Source organism: Camellia sinensis, chromosome 2 (genome assembly GCF_055761805.1).
Source record: "Camellia sinensis isolate YWXY chromosome 2, ASM5576180v1, whole genome shotgun sequence".
Classification (NCBI taxonomy): domain Eukaryota; kingdom Viridiplantae; phylum Streptophyta; class Magnoliopsida; order Ericales; family Theaceae; genus Camellia; species Camellia sinensis.
Genome location: NC_138962.1, coordinates 157,051,668 through 157,072,962, shown reverse-complemented (window position 1 = coordinate 157,072,962; position 21,295 = coordinate 157,051,668). Strand labels below are relative to the sequence as shown.

Below are 21,295 nucleotides of genomic sequence, written 5' to 3'. Positions count from 1 at the left end.
AAACTCCTACCCAAATCTATGATCGAAACACAGGCTCAAGGAATTTAACTTGCTGATAATTCTAGTAACTAACCACTTGCTTGACTGGCTCTCACCTCCTAAACATGCATGAAAACTAATACATTGCACAATTACATCGTAATAACCAAATTAGTAATATTTAGACCATTCAATATCTCTATGTAGGAACAATATTTAGCCATGTTGAGTAGTAGATTATGAGTTCTATTCTACACAAATTATACATATTCCAAAGTTAATTGGATATAAAGAAACTTCTCGGTCATTGTTGACTAGGTGACCAAACATGTTAGGACACATTTGATGTTCAACATGAGGGAGATAGTATGCAATTGATATCATTTAGTTGACAAATAAGTGGGGTAAACTCTTAGGTTAAAATTGTGGGGGGCACTATTGAATCTAAAGGTTTTAGATTAAATAGGACCAAAATAAATTATGTGGAATGCAAGTTTAGCAAACTTAGAAATAAAGGTAAAGATCGAGTAAAACTTGAGGAGGGATAAGTGGTACCGAAGAGTGGTCAATTTCTGATGTTTTGAGCCAATTATTCATAAAGATTGAGGAAAATGTGTCTCATAGAAAGAATTAGAGTTGGTTGGATTGCTATAACTTATAAGGCATTTTGAGAAAAAATAAATTTTCCTCGATGTCCGACTCAAATTCAAATAAATTTTGAGAATCTCAACCGTTGCCAGCAATAGGATTGGCGAAACCATCCGTAACGTGATCGGATTGGGCGGGTCGGGTGATTCGACATTTTGAACACCCCTAAGTTAAAAGTGGCACCAACTCATAATAAGATGGAAGAAGGCCATTTGAGATGGTATGACCATGAAGCAAAGTCCCACATTACATGGGTATGAAACTAATGTGCATTATATAAGCATGTGCAGCCTGAACCAACATGCGCACATGTAAGGAGGACTTATTTGATCCACATTGAGTAGTAAAAGAAGTAAAAGCCCAGGAGGAGATGGATTGAGATGATAAGAAAAAGACATAATTGATTTAGAATTATTTGAGGATATGACTTAAAATATTGCCAGCTAGGGGAAATGACCATATATCCAACCACATGTAATAGGGAAAAAGTTGGTTGAGGTGAGTTGAGTAATTGGGTGCAGAAAGAACGCAATTCTAACTTGTGTTATTTGGTCCTGTCATTTATGGGGTGTTTTGTACTCTGTAGCTTAATAGAATTCGGTTCCAAACCCTATTTGGATGAGAAAAAGAAGCGGGTTTTCTGTCATGACAAAAATTCCCGTATTGGTGATGAACCTATTGCTAGCAACTCATTAGTATCATACTGCCTTTACAATATTTTGCTAATTGTCTATTTAGCGCAGCAGGTCTATTGTGCATTCATTGGATTACTTGTGCATCTCCTTTCTCGCCTCTGTATGTATTCCCCTATAGAATGGAAGAATTTTGCGCCTTATCGTACTTTTGGCAATTTTGTATCTATTATTTAAAAAAAAAAAAAAAAAACCTAATGTAGGCCCCTATACACCATGTCATGAATCATGACATCCGCGTAACCTGTTGATGAATTACATATATTTTTCTGCTTCTTGTGTGTATTGTGTTGGGACACAAGGCTTAATTTGGTCTAGTTTGGTTCTTGTGTATATTGTACCAAGAAACAAGTTTGGAGCACCACTATTTGTTTTATTCTTTTTCTCTTCCTCACTTCTCTTTTTTCAAAGTCCTTGCACTGTATATTTGCTTGCTCTGTTTAATTTTAATAAAAACAAAGTATTTGTGCTTGGTCTTTTTTGCTTTCTACTATAGAAAGAATTTTTTGCGTTTTTGTATACATAAGCAAATGTGGCAATTGTTTTAGTTTCCTCAGTTTGAATAACATGTCACTCTTACTGAACATTGATGTCCAGATGAATCTTATGAATCGATGGAGGATATACCGCATCTGCTAGAGGTTATGTGCTCATGGATATCACCATCCGAAGATGAGGAAAACGTCTTCATGTGAATTTGTGCTTTTTATCTGCATTTAAAGTTAGAGTCCTATTTCTAGAGACAAACCTTTGTTTTCTTTTAGATGTTTGTGTGCCTATAACTTGTTACAGTCCTTCCAATTTGTGGCCACCTTTTATATTTGTTATATTCTTGTTGTGATTAACAAAATAGATATATAAATCCAAGTCGTCATTCACAGCTTTGTGTTGATCCATTCGAAAGCTAGACCACGATAGGTGGCCGAAATACACTGCCAAATGCTTAAAAGGAAAACATCTTAAAAATAACTCTGGTGATGTTTCTTACAGGCATTCCAAGTAGCATTCTGTTTCACTATGGGCCATGTTTGGAACTTGTTCTTCCATTTTTTTTTATAAATAAAAGTGAAGAACATACTGTGCACATGCATGCATGCATCTGTGTTTGCTTAAACACTATTTGTTATTATAAACATTCATCCACTTGAGCATAGGATACTCATGTCATTGAGCTGGATGGGCTTTTTTCTTTCTCTTAGGCCTCATGATGATCCTCAGATGATTCGTTTTGGTGCACACTTGCTTCTTGTGCTTAGATACTTGTGGAACAAATGAGGGATGCTTTCAGAGAGAAGATCATGACTGTTGGTGACCTCATTCTTCATATGTAAGCGTTTCTGAGCCATGCTTATTAATCATTGTTACAGATAAATAGATTGTAATACCTAAAATAATTGATTGTCACAGTGGAGTTATCTTTTTAACATGGTTAAAGTCTTAGTTGCAGGAATCGTCCTACCAGGTGACGAATCTTCCTAAGAAACGTATAGGAATCGCGTTTCCATCAAGAGAGAAACGCGATCTTGGCCAAGATGGGATCGTTGGTGAAGAACAAAAACCCTAGGAGAGAGAGACAGAGGAGAGAGAGTGTGAAGGAAGAGAATGAGAAGACAAACCTTCGACTCCAGTATGTAGTGCTCTCGCCTCGCGATCTGCTCGCGATCTACTCCTCTTCGCTCTCGCCTTCGATCGCCATGGCCATCGCCTTCGATCTGCTTCTTCTTCTCTCTCTCTCTCTCTCTCTCTCTCTCTCTCTCTCTCTCTCTTTCTTGTCGAGTTGTGTTTCTGTCTTCCCCCCTCTCGTTTCTAATATATAATAAATATAATAAATAATATAATTTGTTATATAATAATATAATAAATCTAATTAAATCAAATACAATAAAAAAATATAATAAGATTTATAAAATAAATCATTATTTAATTATTTTACTGTTTTTTAACATATTTTATTATTTTACTGATTTTTATTTATAATATATATCAATTAAAAATTAAAAAATATATATATAAATAAATTAAAAATATTATCTATAAAAATAATACCTAAGATAAAAATAATAAATATATTTAAAAATAACTATTTAACTCACCTTTATATAATAAATATATTTTAGAAATAACTACTAAAATATATATATATATATATATATTACCGCTTCCCGAGGCGCTCCCAACTTAAGAAACTTCTATCAGCTCACGCTTCCCCGCTCCCGCTCCCGCTCCCGCTCCCGCTTCGTGCAACTAAGGTTAAAGTTGGACAATAGTATTTTACATGTGTCTATTATTTTGATTTGTGCCTTTTGTTTTGTTGTTTGTCCTCAGAGTTATCAAGGTAGAGAGTCCAACTATGTCATGTTCATTTGCAATTATCATTTGAAAGCACATATAAAGATGATACAATAGAACAATTCATTTTCATATTCGTTTTTGATAAGTAAGATACTTGCACCAGCGGTAGGAGAAAGCAGTCAAGCTAACAAGTAACAACTGGTGATAATTATTTATTAAAAATGAAAGAGTTACAGTTTTAACGCATAGAATCAAGTTGGTTTCTTTAGAGAGAGTAACTGTATTAAAGCTAATTAGCATATCAAACACAAGTTACAACTGAAGGTGACCTCTTGTATAGAAATCCAAATGTCAATTGTTGTAATAGATTTCAATTAGAAATTTATTGGTCTGTATTTGCTCTTTTTGTTTGTAAGACCATGGTCTTTAGAATCTATAATTTTTACCAGTAATTTTCTGCTTGTCCATTAGAAAGGACATGATGGCATCCATGTGGTCAAGTTGATTCATTTGAGAATCTCTTGGATGAGATATGGCGTCATACCCCTGAAATGTGTGCGATCCGTAGAAAGGATGGCTTACTTGCCTTGCGAAGAATGACCGAGGTTATGTTTTTTTCCATTATATGATTTGGTAATATGTTAAAACAAAGTCAGATACAATTGTTTACATTAGCTTCGTATTGCCATGCATTGGGAGACATTATGTGCAACCATTAACTGGGAAATGCAATTTCTAATTTTCCAGGTATGCGATATTTCTATTTTCAAAGCACCATGAAGAGGTGGTTGGCATTTGTGCTTCTCAACTTGCACATCATCGTTGCATTGATCACTTTGTGCACATGGAGTTAAGGTTGAACAGCAGGTGTTTCTTTAAGGCAGAACTGAAATTTGTTTCATCTCTTTAATACTTTTTGAAAAATGCTATCCAAACTAACAAATCTTACAAATTTTTCTTGCTAACTGTACAATAATGAAACTTCAGAAACTAGACTCACTTCAATGATATTAAAGGTGAGTTAAAAAGTTTGTGAGATTTGTTTTGTGTATAGCATTACGCGTTCTTTTGTTCTCCAACTTGTTCATTCCTTTTCCTTTATGTTTGATTTATTAGTCTTTTTTTTTAATAATTTTTTGGCCGGGGGGAGTTGATGCTTTTTTAGGCTTGTGCACAATTTACAGGTGCATCAATTGCGCTTCACTATTTATTATTGGGGGATTCACCAAACAGTGGGATAGAAAAAAAAAATTACACAATGAAGGGGTGCAACTTCCCAATGTTTGAGTTGCAGCCAATCAGAACCGTGTTTTGTTAATTTTTTTTGGTCCTACACCCTGTGTTGTAATTCACCCTAAATAAAACTGAAGACGGCCATATAGTTGGAGGTGGTAATTTCAACCCAAGACTGAGTATTTTTTTCAAATGTGTTACTGAAATAAGAGATTTTCTATAAAATATTATAGTTTGGAAGGAAACGGTATTGGTCTTTGTAATGGTCCTTTGTCCTCCCTATATATTAGCAAAATGGATTTTTTTTTATGCATATGGTTTACTTAGGTTTGTAGATATTTTTTGTTTCTAAACATGCTCATTATGTTTGCAAAATAGTGTACATTTAGTCTTCTGTATGTATTGTAAACTATGTGAAGTAGTGTAGCAAAAGAAAAGGAAAAAAAGAAGATAAAACTACATATGTTAAGATATCGCTGAAGTTCATCTGTTCAACTTGTTTATTTGCATTTGTATTGTTATATACTGATAAATATATTCTGTGAACAGAAATAATTGCAATACAAAGGGGAATACAGTGATAGTGTTACTGTGCCCAGGTTTTCTTAACTAAACTATGTTAGTAAGATTATCCATGTTGTCACTAAAGAGGTGTATGGTTGTTTCTTTTGAAATGAAGAGCCTTGGCTTCTTTATTTCATTGGCCTATGGGTACTATACTGTGAACAGTTTCATAATTGTTCTCTTTGTTCATTTGCTGTAAAATGTCCCACTAGCTGTGTGACAGAAGTTCTCACATGATCACTTATGTTCATGATAAACATGCTTCTAATTTCCCTTTTCAAGAGAAGCAACAAATTGTATGTAGAACTGAGAGGGAGGATGTTGTGCTACCAACTATCTTGGATACACAGAAAGATTATAAGATTCTTAAATATGAAGTTGTGAGTTTGTTTTTAATGTGGTAACTTGTTGCTTTTTCTTTGGCCAGTGTGCATGTCAAATATAAAATCTTTGTTTCTGCTATTGAGAACTTACCATTTTCTGCTGGAGATGATTCGAAAGGCATTTTCGAAGAAATTTTTGAGAGGTTTTTATCTATTTCCTTGACCTTAATATTATTGTTTGAGACGGGGTGAATTGAATAGTATTATTTTCTTAACTGGGGAGTTCATTTACAATCTACTCTAACAGGGTTCTGTCAAGATCTCGGGAAATCAAACTTGGAAAATATGATAAATCATCTGATGAAAAGGCTATGGTTATACAATGGCTCTGCTTTACACCTCCCTCCACTGTTAATGATGCCCAAGCTTCTAGTGCCAAACTTCTCCTCCGAGCACTGTTACACAGGTATATATATATTTGATATGCAAGTACTTCTATTTATATTGCTCCCATAAAAATTGCAACATGTCTCTTCTATTTACATGGACACTTTTCTACACGCAAAAAAATCGGAAAAGAGGGAGGATTATCTCAAATGTTAGAGAGGTCAATCAATATACAGCTACTAACTCAAGTCTGTAGGTATTAGGTATTAGGTATCTAGTATTAGGTATCAGAGGTGGTGATGCAGAATATAAGAGGCTCAAGGAAGGCTAAATTCAAAGAAGCGATGATATTAAGACATTGGCATGATTTCAAAGAGAAACTTATAGGAATCTTATCTAATTATATTTATAGTATTATTAGAGTCTTATTTTATGATTATTTTTTTTGTTTTCTAGTGTTTTGAAGTCAGTGGTATTTTAGTAATTTCAAATTTGCTGACATGGGCTGTAGGGGTTGCTCATGAGTTGTCTTATGGGTCCAGGTATTTAATTGGTTTTTATTTATGCTTCTTATTTGGTCTTAATTGGTTTTGAAAGTCAAAAGTAGTTTTAGTAGTTTTCTTTTTTGGTTCTAGTTGGTTTAGGAAATCTTCTAGTTCTATATAAAGGCATCTAATGCTTATAATTTAATAGAGTTGATATATTAAAAATATTTCAGTACTTTGAAGCTTTCTTATGGACTGTGAAAGCTCCAAAATCCATTAGGGTTTGATAATAACTAAGAAAGCTTTCATAGTAACCCAATAATAACTAAGGGATTTTAGGATTGATTCCTAAACCTATCTTCTTCTTCTCTTTCTTCTTCTTTCCGCACATGCCCTAGTTATTAATATCGGGTTACTATTCACAGCCCTCAAAAAGTGCACTTTTCAACCTCAAAGCCCTATCCAATCACCCCAAATCAATTTTAATCCCTTCCTATACCTATTAGCTTTTAATTTAACTGTTAAAGCCTAAATTACTCACTGTTTAGCCATCATAGGAGTTGCATGGGTTGGTATGAGATCTTGGGAGGTGTATCAAGGCATGTAGCAGGCGAGAGTGAAAGGTCAACGTCCCCTCTCGTTAAGCCTAGTCAAGGTGGAGTTGTTTTCTTAGGGTAGCCAAGCAACCTTGACGAACCCTTGATCCTTGCCTCCAATCTATAATCCTTAAATGATCTCAAGCAGTGAGTGCCTAGGGAGACATAGGGAGTGCATAAGGGAGACATAGGCAAACCGAGGACCAGGTTATGTTGACTGACTCGAGATAGTCATTCTTGAGTGTTCCTAGTAAGAATGAGGTACAAAGAACAATGATCAACATAGGCTCTAGGCAAGTTGGGTGCTCTAGAGCCATGGTGTTATCAAGTAGGTTATGGCTAAGCAATGAACTTGACTTTGCCACATATGCTCCCAACCATGCATCGTGCTCTTCATACTTTGACTCATTCACTTTGGAGCACTTGCTTATTAGGGCGGCATCTACTCTAGTGAGCTAACCATCCATACTTGGTGTGTATATGTCCTTGCTTAAGCTAGGCATACAACCTCAATTTGTCTTGTGAGGACATCGTCGGGTCTCGGAGCTTTGTCATGTAGAGGTATGGTGATAATGTCGTGGTGCTCATAGGGCTTGACAAATGTCGGGGTGGTATAAGTACTCACAATGTCAAAATCCGTTTTGTGGTATTGCTTGACCAAAATTTCAAGTCCCATAACCCATGGCTGGTGGAATTGTGAGTCTTCTTTTGTCCCCTATACGCATGCTATATTAACTATGAGTGTTCATGAGTTGAGTCGGGTCAAGTCGGGTTTACCCTTAGCCCGTCGGCTCAACCGAGACCATCAGGTGAGGAAATCAGTCACCCGTTATCAATCGATATACTATTCAAAATCAACCGAATCATAGACCTCAGTTTGATTGTTAGTTTAGTTGATTTTGAATTTCCAACAAAGGTAGAGAAAGAGTAGACAAAAATTTATAAAAAATGAAATTCAAATTTCAAAACAATACATCTTAAAACTTATATATATATATATATATATTTACAAATCTGTGCAAGAGAGAGTGGGGGAAGAAAATGGGGGAGAGAGAGAGAGAGAAAGAGAGAGTACTGTCATTGCTTATCTCAGCCGCATCTGCAACCACCACGACCGCCAAAGCTTGCCGTCACGATCACCCTTGTCCGCCATTGTCACCACCACCATTAAAGAGGAGAGGAAGATTGAAGATGGGAGGGAAAAGAGAGAGAAGCAGAGATGAGAGAGAGAGACAGAGTGAGAGGGAGAATATTTCTTAGATGCCAATGGAGAGAAGAAAAAACTGAGTGTGAGTGACCTATAGAGTGAAGAGAGACTGAGAGATAGAGTCGTTTTAGTTTTCTAGAAAAGACTCTTAGGGTTTATGAAGGAGAAAAGCATTGAATGGTTATGAAGAAAAATAGGAGAAAGTGAGAGAGACCGAGAGTGAAGAGAGAGTGAGAGATAAAAAGTCCTTTTGTTTTTTTGGGAAAGTCTTTGGGTTTATGAGAGAAAGATATTGAATGATTATGAGAAAGTGTAGTAATCTGTCATAGAGAACTCAGATTGACACAAGTGTACTTCCAAGGCCACCAATATAAAATGCTATATGATTCTATTTATTTGGTCGGGTGTGTATTTTTTGTATCCATTTCTAACCGCGCACTTGTGAAATAATATATTAGAAAACCGTAGCCGATCATTCACCTGCTCGAAATCGTCTCTAACATCATGAGGCAGTCTGGGTCAGATGATTTATGCGGGTTAGTGGGTATAATGAACAACCCTACTATTAACCCCAACATCCCATCCTTAATAACTTCTACACCTAGGTATTTCTCAATTCGTTTTCAACTTGCCAATGTAATGAATGCTAACCTTTTTTTCCTTGCGAAGCCTTTTTTTTCCATTTGGTTTACACCATGTTTGGAAATGACAGTATTTGAAATGTTTTGGCTATTGTTTTCTCCATAGCAGATCCATTATTATCTGTAAAGGAATTTCATGATTTTATATGTCAAGACTATAGGTTTTTTGAGAAATTTGTATATTCAATTGTATATATAGTTACATCAAGGCCTCAGTATATATAATAACTCCTAAAACTAAAAAGGAAATACAAAGATTACATAATCACTATAATACCTAATATAGCTTAATTAAAATTATGCCTAAATCAAGCCTAATATATACAATAAGAAGTATGCCTAATATAGAAAATATACAATATATTCTCACAAAGACATTTCAATAGTAGCTTTAAACTAAAGGACTTGCAATATGTGAAAAAAAATTCTTTGGTTGGAAAAATATTTTATATGTGAAACACCTGGCAACAACTCTAGCAAGTGAAGTTTGTAAAGGCAGATCCTTCTATGAGGCTTTGAATCCACTTGAAATGTAGAAAAATTGTCTCATGAAGAGTCATTCTAATACAAACAGTAAAAGAGAAAGTCAAAAAAGAATAGCCCCCTTCCACAACTTGATGTCAAGCAAATATTGTTACAGGAAAATGTTTCTTGAGAGAAAATGGTTCAACAGAAAGGAAAGGAAAATAAAATAGAAATAATTTATTTTCCTGTTATTTATTCAGTTTAAAAGAAAATTTATGTAAAAAAATAATTTTAACTTTTCTGCGATGTTGAATCCTGTACTTTTTATAGGGAAGGATTCGAGGAAAACTAGTTCTTTAAAGAAAATAATTATGGTGGAACCTACATTTTCTTGTAACAATTGAACATGTGTACATGACAGTAAAAGAAAATGGTTTTCCCTTGCTTTCCTTTCCTTTCCTGTCACTTGAAGTAGCCTAGGAGTTCTCAAGTCTTCAAAGGATGCGTCCATTAGAGTGAAATTCTTCCCCCCCCCCCCCCCCTCCCTCCTATTGGTGCTTTATTGGCTGCAACTGGAAGTTGAGTTCAAAAATAAAACACCGTGCTCAAAAAGAGGCTTTTCTACGTACCCCCAGATTCAACTTGGAAACAAGTGGCCCGTAAGCCCATGCACTCAAGTAATTATTGAAGCTTTAAATGAATTGTAAATACTTCAGAATGATCGCTATCTTTTTTGTTTGTTTGTTTGTTTGTTTATATGCTTAATTGCACTCTAAGAAGCATGAACATGGACACGGGATATGGTGATCTCAAAAAATGGAACATGGACACGGTGGTGCCACAACAATAAAATATTTTTTCATATATTTTTATTTGCTATGTATATTAATATTACATCTACAAACAATCAAAATTAACAAAATCTAACTCTAATTCTTTGAAAGGAAAAAAAAAAACTTTTAAATTAACACTCATCATTTATGTTTTTTTTTTTAAAAGATGATCTATTAAGTATTTAAATTTAAGAAAAAAAGAATAAACGTCCAACATTCATCAAAAGCACTTGTTTTGAAAATAAATAAGTTAACATGTCGTGTGTCCTATATGTGTCCCTGAAGTGTTCCCATGTATCCCCTGAAAATAAATTAATTAAATAAGGGAACACGGCATGTGGCGTGTCCTATACGTGTCACCACCATGCCTGCGTGTCCAACATGGCTACGACACTTATTTTAAAGTGTCGATGCTTCATAGATTGCACTAACATAGTCAATGTGAATGGCTCTACCAATTTATGGATAAATGTGGGTTATCAAGTGTGAGTATGAAGGTTTGGGCATGAGGATGGTCACTTCGTTGAAAAATTACAAAAGGTTGTGTTTGTACAAATGCCAAATGTGAGGTTTGTTCCTAATTCAATTGGTTCCCCATATTGGAGAGATCAACACTAGGTAATTTCCTACGCACCCATACAGTTATACTAAAATTTGACTTTCTCCTAGTACTTTCAATAGGTCGAACCAACACTACTAACTGGCTTTGGCCTCACCCAGTTATAAATTTTCTTTATCCATCTGATGTCTACTAAGTTATAGGAGTGTATTTAGCACAAGGGTAATGGAACTTTGATGAATACAAATATGAGTCCTTTTCCCCGTGTCTTGAATTGTGGGGTTTTCCATATCATACATTTGGTTCCTATATTGACATTCGATACTTGTGTACATGTCCACAAATCATGTAAAAAATGCCCATTTTCAGTGAATAATGAGAACTTAGTGATTTTTTATTTTTATTTTTTATTCTTTGCATGATTTAAAATTGGAAGCAATTACATTTGTGATATTGTCTTTAATGCTGGTGCTTCTGGGTTCTGAACATGTTTTTCTTGTTCCTTTGATTAAGCTCTACCATCTAGTTTCTCCCATTGTCTGCTACTATGGTCTCTTCTTGCAGTATTATTATACATGCTTGACTAATTACTTTACTATTTTTCTTACCTACCTAGTTTCTTGTTCTCATCTTGTTGGCTTGCTAAATATTGATCTTTCATTATTATTGTAGCAACATACTATTCAGGGAGTATGCTCTTATTTCCATGTGGAGGGTGCCCGCAATGCCAATAGGTGCCCACACATTGCTAAGTTTTCTTGCTGAACCTTTGAAACAGCCAACTGAAACTCTTCTTTCTGCTGAGGATCATGGTGTTTCTGAGAACCTAAGAGAGTTCCAGAACAGGGTATGGTTTATTTAGATCTGTATTTGTTCATTGCACTCAATGTTGTTTATGTTTTTCTTTTGACCTTGATATATTATCACTTCTAAGACTGCAAGTTTGTACAATGTTTCATTAAATTAGAGTGAGTACTACTCCTGTGATGCAACTTATCGCAACTGGCTGAAAGTTGAGTTAGAAAATGTGGAAGTTTCTCCCCTTGAATTGTCAGTTGAGGAAAAAGCAAAGAGCGATAGCAGCAGCTAAGGAAACACTAAATTCATCATTTTCACTGCTCTTAAGTGAGTTGATTTAACTATATGCTACGAACATTGCACGTAGAGATCTTTGGATTAGCCACCATGTTTATTTGTGTAGTTTTTATTACAGATCATTGACTTGGTTGCATCATTTTATGTTCTTCCACTGGTAAGCTTTCAGGTTTGAATTAATTGATATATTTTATTTTCTAGGAAAAGAAAATCCATGGTTGGTTCCCACTGAAGATCATGTTTATGAATCAGTAGACCGTTTGTTCCTAGAACTGCATGCCACTGTAATGCTCTGTTTGCCTTCTGGTGAATGTATGTGCCCAGATGCCACCTTGTGTGCAACACTAATGAGTGCCCTTTATTCTTCGGTAAGCGAGGACGTTGTCTTCAATCGCCAGCTCATGGTATGTTGTTTCCTTTCATCTCGTCATATGATTCAAAGGGATGGGAGCCAAATGCAATGGTATATTAGTTTTTTGGTAATTTGAGGATAGCTTTACACTTTTTTGCTTCATTGTGCCTTAAGGATCTATATGCCAAATTTGATTGCATTATTTTAAGTGGGATGGTCTGGTAATGTGTTATGGTGCACTATTTTCGGAAGGTCACTACTACTTTATCCATAATTAGGTCCATCTATTATACAGACACTTGACATGTGACAAATATACAACATGATTCGGATTTGCCAACACAACGATTTTCAAAAAAGCGAGACACGACATGTCGATGGACGCGTGAAAAAGACATTTTTATATATTTTATATGCCATATATATTACAATATTCATGAATTTCAAAAATACTAAATTAATATTGAGTTTTTTTTTTCTTTTTTATTGGATATGTTTTTATTTAATAATAAACTTTTTTTTTTTTTTTTTTTGCAATATTTTTTTTCCACGTATCATCCTTTGAAATGATGGGTTTGATGATATCCAAATCTTAGTAGCAGAAAACTTCTACTTAGGTGATGCTTCTTATTGAGAAACGTGTTTTTGTGTGCCCAAGTAAGAAACTTGTAAGAAACTCCCTTCCGTCAAGGAAGAAACTCGCTTTCAACTGAGATGGAAACGAAAAACATACAAATATCAAAGAAACAAAAGAAAAATAACTTAAACTAATGATAGTACTTTCTATTTATATAATGTGTATTCATACTTGACAAAAACAATTTATAATTGACATCAATCACAAATTCTTATTCATATTTTAATACATATTTTATGTCTATGTAGAAAATTAATTGTTAGAATATATTTGTGCATTTAATATATGAAATATATACACGCTTCCATAGGCATTCCCAACCTTAGAAACTTCTATATGCTCTCTCTCCCTCGCCCCCGCTTTGTGCAACTAAGATCCAAATACAAAGCCTTGCATAATGAATTGGATTAATGGAAGTGTAGAATAAAACACCCAACAAATCTCATAACAGGTGTACAACATACCAACAAAAAAGAGAGTATTACAGCCTAGCCCATTTGGTGAGATGTAAAGATTACAAACCCTAATAAAAAAGTAAAGATTTGTTGAAGAAGACGAAGCTGAACCCAGGTAAGTATGTTTCTTTTTCTTTTGCCTTTTCTTTTTTTGACATTAATTGTAGTTATGCGGGCATGATTAGTTCTACTTTTTCTTTGAATCATAGATCTAGTGTTCATGCAGGCTGCATGAACAAAATCAGTGATTTTTTTTATTTTTTGGGCCATCATCGTGTCCAAGGATTGTTCCAGAAAGGGACACACACATTTGGAGAATGTCAGAGGTGTGTCCAAAAACCAAAAAATGTGAAAAAAATGGGACACATGAGAGGGTGTGTCCAACATGTATTTGCCGTGTCTCCAAACATGTTTGTGTCCTAGACGTGTTGGACACTGATATGTTAGGTCAGATGAAGTGTCTGTGCTTCATAGAATATGATGTATAAAGTGTGAACCTGTGGTTTTTTGAAAAGTTCAAAGAATAATTTGTAGTATGGATTTATATATTTATCAATCATTTGAGTTTTTTTAATATTTAGAACCCTGAACATTTACCAAACCAAATTTTTTGTGAATTGTGACTTCTAAAAGTAAAACATTAAGTTCTCTTCCTAATTCTTTTCAACATTTATATGTAAAACATGAACTATTTGTTATTATTTTCGTCTAGTAAATAGAAATTTTGCTATGTAAAAAAATGAATAATTTGTTTTTAATTTCATATTAAATATATAAATAGCCATGACTCAGCTGTGGTCGTATCCTAATTATTTGGAACTTGCTATGTTGGCTGAATCCTTACTTCTTGGGTTTCATACCACAACCAAAGTATTAAAAGGCTTTACTGAGGCTCGCCCTAATGTTCACCTCACCTCGAGGCTAAAGTAAAATATATCAAGGCTTTGATTTTTAGACTATGTTTAGGGTTGCGTGTCACAGTCTGTGGCATGCACTTTAGTTGAGCCTTGTACATCATAAGCATATGAGGGCAAATGAAGAAGTTTCCCTAGGCTCTTGTTAAACTTAGTCTAGTAGATGAAACAAACATAAAAAAAATAAATAAATAAAAATAAAATAATAGAAAGAACCACTTTTGCAACTATATTATATAAGATGAAATGATCAATCAAAAAAAAAACATAGTTAATGTTCAAGTGAGAAGTTTAATCACTAAAACTAAGAATGTTAATTTCACTTTTAATGAAGGCAAGTTTCCTTATCTACAGTGAAATGTTTAATGCCCTAAGGAGAGAAGTATTTACACTTTTATATTTTAATAATTTATTTATTTATTTAGTAATTTAAAATATTATTTATTAACTAAATATTAAAATTTAAATTTTGAATGCTTATGCCTCAATGCCTTAAGGCTTACGGCTCTCCTCGAGTTAAAACCCAAGTGGTTGGCCTGATGGTAAGGCATTGGGTCTTGGGGGTGTGCTCCCTCCAAGATTTAGGTATCAAAACCTCTTAGGTGCTAACAATTCCTTGGGACCATCGAACTGGGGGAAAACCTTTGAATAAACCATGGTCCACTTGCGGAAAACTCCTTGTCAAGAGCCTGTGCACCCCTGGGAATTAGTCGGGTTTTGATTCGGACACCCGCTGCCAATTAAAAAAAAAAACCCCTCGAGTTACACATTCGCCTTTAAAAACTTTGACCACAACTCAAATTAAACCTTTCAGTTTCTGAAACAATACCATTACATATCAGTTGATTTGTTTATGAATCACTTGATACTTAAGTCCTGTATAATCTACATAGTTTGATGAGGTGATGTAGGATATAATTATGTAATATGTAAAATTTGCTTCTGCCAAACTATTTTTCATCACGTAAGCTTTTTAAGTTAGGTGTCTCTCTCTCTCTACACATCTTTTGTCTTTGATATTTTTCCTCGATGGAAAGGTGAGTGTCTCTATCTCATCAAATAGACAATTACTGCATTGAGGTTGTTCTTCGTTGCCTGGCAACAGACGGTGATGGACTTGGTCCACATGAACTTAATGATGGTGTTATTCTTGCTACAGTGATTGCTGCTGGCTTTAAAGGTAAGGAATGGTTGTAACTGCATTATCCTTTCAAAATTCATTATTTTGGAACTTAATTCTGATAACTGGAATTGGTTGAAGACTCCTATTTTACTTGATGGCTCAATTTTTTTTGGTGATCAACTTTTACTTTTGATTCCACATGATGTGCAATAGAACTAATCAAATTTGAGGGAACATCCAAATACACCTTGAAAAAATAAAAGCTTGTTATATGTATATATGAACATGCATACAGAGTTGCAAGCTTGTTGCTTTAATTAAATACTTTTTTGTTTCCAAAAAAATCATGCCATGTTTATGTGTTGAATAGAATTTACAAGTTACTAAAATACAAAGGATGACGGGAGATATATTGGAACATGCTAATTTGAAAGTCTACGAAAGTTTCTTGGCCCTTTCTGCACGTTGCTTGAAAAAAGGATATTGGCAGTTGGATTGTTGGCTCTTCTGTCAAAAATTGGCCAATGCCTACAGGTCCTTATCTAAATTTGTTGAAATACAATTTGGTTCTATATGTCAGATTGGGTAAAGTCTAATACAAGGCATCCAACAGGAATTACTAGGAGCTGTTTGACATCATATGTCCTGTCCTACATGGTATTTAGTAAATGGAGATGTAAACACAATGCAAAACCTGGACGTGAGCAGCTAGTTATAGGTTGTGTAATGTTTAAAACAACATTGACTTTCTTCTGGGTTATATAATGTATGAATGCAGGAGAGCTTGTTCGATTTCAAGCTGGTGTAACGATGGAGATCTCACGTTTAGATGCCTGGTATTCAAGCAAAGATTGTTCCCTGGAAGGCCCAGCTACATACATCATGTGGGGCCTTTGTCGAAGGTGTTGCATTCCAGAAGTTATTCTTAGATGTATGCAGGTAAAGTTGTTTTCTGGAAGCCGGAAGTCCTTTTGTGTTTCTTCAAATTAGTTGGTTTACCATGTAACATTCCGCCATTTTGCCAATTTCTTCCTTTTAAAAATAATATATTTTTTCCTTCTCAAAGAAATTTGTAAGAGAAACAAAGGATCTATAGTAAAGAATAGTAGTTTTTAGTTTTTGTTTCTTGCTAAATTCACAGGTTTCTGTTTTGCTCGTGGAGCCGGCAATCCACCTGAAAGCCATGATGAGCTGATTGAACTAGTTGCATAGCCTGAAACTAGGTTTCTCCATTTATTTAGTTAGCAGCAATTGCAAGTAATCTAATTATCTGGGTAACGAGTCTTTGCTTGCTTGGGGTGGCTATTATCACATTTTCTCTTTTCATTCTTCTTCTTAGTCATCGTTGACCTTCCCTAACAGAAGAATTGACTTGGATGGCAGTTTTGTCAATTCGACATAATTTTTGCCTTGGCAATAGTGTCGCCCTCCTAAATTTTTCCCATCTACCCTTTTTTATTATTATTATTTTTTTTTTGGTTTCTGGTAAAGTTGCCAAGATTAGGGCCCTACTATAATCTTTAGGCTTAATTACATTTTTGGTCCTCAATATTTAAATTGTGTCAATTTGGTCCCTAATGTATAAAAGTGTTTCAATTTGCTTCTCAATGTTTAAATTGTTTCAATCGTTTTCCCAATATATAAAAAATTGTTCCAATTTACTCATATTTTGGGAACTAAAAATGTAATTAATCCATAATCCTATTATGTTAGAAATTCGCCTGAAAGATAAAAGGTATTTTATTTTTCATCAGTTTCAGAATTTTATAGGTCCCACAAACAATCCATTTTTGTATTGTAACTTGTCGTTATTTTGGTTGATACAACAATTAAATACCATTGATTGTGCTGGTAATCTGGTTTTGCTTTGTCCAGGAATTTTTATTATTAGAGAGAGAATACTGGATATGCAAATTGGAGCTTGGAGAGGAACTTCCTTGTTGATTTGTGTAAATTATGAGGTACTGATTTAGGGTTTAATTATGGGTGCTGATTTAGTGGTAGTTGTATAATGTTCTGGTTATATACATTGGTATTTTTGTGGAATGGATGAAGGGTAAGTTTTATTTATTTTTATTTTATTTATTTATTTTTTTTAAGTGGCGTGTTTTGGATAGAAAGGAAATACAAGGGAAATACCATTTTAATGAAAAGCTGCGAATTTTTTTTAAAGTGGCGTATTTATTTTTAATCTTGATCTTGTATTTGTTCTTTTCTACACAATGGAAATACCATTTTAATGAAAAGTTGGAAAAAAAATAATATTAATTTAGTAGAAACTTTACAATTACAAAAGAAAATTTAATTAACTTGAACCACTAAATTGAAAATATTTTTTGTACTGATGTCAAAATGATATTTCCCCTTTGAACTGCTAACTTTTATTTTTCAATTTAAAAAAAAAAATTTGATTCATCGAAAACTAATTATTTAGTAGAATTCTCACTTTTATTCCATCAAAAGTTCTCATGTCCATGTTTGGTAGGGGATGGTAAGTTAATTAATCCTCTTTAGAGGATCAATGGATTCCTACTATTCGCAATTCTTTAACATGCTTTAATTTATCTCATTTCATTGATACTCAAAATCATGCTTGGAGGATCAATCTTCTACGAGTATTTTTTCCACTAGAGTGCATAGATTCTATTAGGGGTATTCATTTACCGATGGTGCCTTCGCGAGATCAAATTATTTAGGGCTTTATTTATATGCAGGGATACACGGCACCATTAGTGATTGTAGAATCTTAGACTACCTAAGTGGACACTCTTCTTACAGAGTGTCTTCGCTGTATCTTTTCAGTCTAATGGGTGTTATATGGGAGAGGAGTTTCCGTTGAGTTTATTTGTCCATGATGTGATAAAGGGATCGAGACTGTGGAATGCCAGTATTCTCAACGGGTTTGGTGAGCTTCTTCATTAGGCCTTATTTTTCTAGAGGAAATCCCATGTTTTTTGGGGACTGGTTCAAACAATAGATTAAGAAGGTTTGGAATTATGAAATTATTGTTCAATCCATTGCTATTCTTTGGACTGTTTGGCGTTAGAGACATAGTTATGTGTTTAAAGGCATGACTATGACACTGACACAAGTACAAGCAAATCTTCTTGCTGAAGAGTTTACCTCTAATGTTACTCGAAGATCATCCCCATGTTTAGAGTAGGCTTTAATACCTCAACATCTACTGTTGATGTTTGTAATAATGATGATATATGTATGCTTGCAAATTCTCTCTCTAATGTGACAGATTACTAGGTGTGGACTTTTGTCATAGATGGTTCGTGGCGGGCAACTGATCAAAGTGCGGGCGTGGCATGTGTTTGCTTCAATATAGATCAATCGCGGGTTCAAGATTATGCTTCTAGGATGCAGCTTCCTTCTCCATTGCTGGCCGAAGTTAAAGTGTGCTGGTAAGCTATTCATTGGGCTAAAGGCCAGCATCTGTTATGCATCTCCATTTTCACGGATAGTCAAGTTTTGGTATCTACTTTGCAACGAGAAGGCACCCGTGATTGGAGCATTGCGGCTATTATTAATGATATTAAGCTAATTAATAAGGATTTTGATTTTCTTTGTATTTCTGAAGTTAATATGGACTCATGTACTATCTAGACAAGTTAATGGCTACTCCTGCTAATATATATCTATTTCTTTGCTTCTCCAAAAAAAAAAAAAATTTATATATATATTATAATCACCAAAAAGGCATGGTGTGCACATCAAAGTATGGGTTTCATGTTGGAGTCTTTAATGTAGGGAGTGATATGTATGTGCAATATACATAAATTAATTATGGAGGTTCCTAAAAAATCGATTTGCTTCAAAAATCTTGATTAATTTTATGATTTTTGGAACAAATTGATTTTTTAATCAATTTTGGGTTTTCTTTATTTGATTTTTATATTTCGAATTATAAGAAATTTGATATAATAATTAAAATATGTTATGATTGTTGTGATGATTAGTGATGGTAGTGGTTGGATTTTATTGTCTAAGCTAACGTTAACATAGTAAAATCTCAATTGGTTAAAATTTATAACGTTATGGTTTTGAAAATAAAAACTTGTAAAAATGAAATTATGGCAACAAAATAAATAAAATAACTAGTCGAATGAAATAGTAACTATGCCTCCTATAAAAAAGCAACAATACTACAAACTCACCCTTGTCTACCCAGAATTTACTAAACAAAGAAATCAATGGCTTAGATTCATTTCATATGTAGACCCCACACTTCATCAATTCAATCTCTACTACACAAACACATTCGAGGTAAATTCAAGATTTGTAAGGGTGGGTTCCTATCATTTTTCATAAAAAAAGGGAAGTAGTCACACACAAACACACACTCTTATCTCACACAAGGTGCATGCGCAGTAAATTGATCACAATATTGAGGACGGATGGATTGCACTATGCCATATATGCTTCGCTGCCTGCACTTAGTAAGGAAGTTGTGGTCATGAAGGAATTAGATGTCACACCATAGAAGATCTCTACATTGGTGCCCTCTATGGCTGGTATGATGTCCTCTGGAGTGAAGGTGTCAGTAGTCCGCATGCAATCTGGTACCACGGCAAGCACTCTGGGGGCAGCCATTCCCATAGACTAGCAGCATCCCCACTTGTCGAAACACCAAACTAGACAGAAGGGGCCCTTAGCAAAATCCTCTCCAACTCACCAGAGTGATATCAAGCATCGTGATGAAGCACATCACGGTATGTCACGCCCTCAAAATTAACCCATTATATATCATTGACAGGTATTATTTAAAGAAGACAATATATTAATTCATTCATCAGAGTATTACTAAATAAAGCATTACATGTAACATCGAATAAAATGCCCTACAGGCTTACATCTTTCCAAGCCAACACTTGGATACAAAAATATGAGTTCTAACTCAATACAAGAAAAGCCCTAGGCTTGAATGTTTACATGTACTAATAATTAAAGACAATTAACTAAAGGTAGTCTTCTCCAATCCAGAAGCCAAACCCTCCCAAGCTAAGTCCTTGGAGGTAATTTATCACCTGAACCTGAAAATGATGTTCCCATAAAGGGTGAGCCACAGCCCAGTAGAAATATACTAAACCATATATAAGCAATGAATAAAGCAATAGCATTCAACAGATGGTTAACCAAGATAATCAATTACTTCATTTTACAGTCTCATGACACTATTGTCTAAGATACGTTTTACTTTCCATTTTATCAACATGGCTCAGAACCTGGCCAAACTTACAACAGTGAATCACATATATCATATTCATATCCTTCCAATATCAACAAACAAATGAGACTCAAGCTCAAATCAAACACTTCATACTTCCAGATTGATACACATTTTAGTGCTGTATCAATAAAACACTTCTATATAAATAAGCACACATAAAAGTGATGCTAATGGAGTCCATCCCCTATCTCCTCCCAAACAAAATCCGGTTTAGAGGTCCATCCCCTATCTTCCCCTAAACCGTGGAGTACATCCCCTATCTCCTCCCACACACAAAGCAATGTATGCAAATGCAATGCTCAATCAATACACGTATTTTCTGTATCAATGCCATAGTCAAAATTAATGACTTAACCAATGTGATTAGTTTCAATTATTCCTAATCCACATGCAATGTCTACAACAATCACGACTATCCTCCACCGATAGCCCAAAACAGTTATTTCTAAACTGAAAATAACTATGTCAACAATTCAATAGACAAATGATTCCAATTACCCAATTACGCCATTTAATCAATGAATTCCCCAATTCCATGAATTTAACCCTCTTTTCCCAATTCCATGAATTACTTATACA

The 21,295-nt window shown here is 34.5% G+C and overlaps 1 pseudogene across 1 annotated transcript in view; it reads left to right on the top strand.

The window, feature by feature from the left end:
• LOC114324081 (nuclear pore complex protein NUP107-like) overlaps positions 1-19,164 on the top strand; it is a 28,068-nt pseudogene extending 8,904 nt beyond the window's left edge. The window contains exons 7-15 of the transcript XR_014360214.1: positions 5,399-5,443; positions 5,836-5,934; positions 6,039-6,197; positions 11,577-11,751; positions 11,872-12,029; positions 12,201-16,419; positions 16,622-16,737; positions 17,356-17,441; positions 18,195-19,164. The product of XR_014360214.1 is annotated as a nuclear pore complex protein NUP107-like (transcript). The remainder of the gene's footprint in view (positions 1-5,398; positions 5,444-5,835; positions 5,935-6,038; positions 6,198-11,576; positions 11,752-11,871; positions 12,030-12,200; positions 16,420-16,621; positions 16,738-17,355; positions 17,442-18,194) is intronic.
• Positions 19,165-21,295: the final 2,131 nt, after the last annotated feature.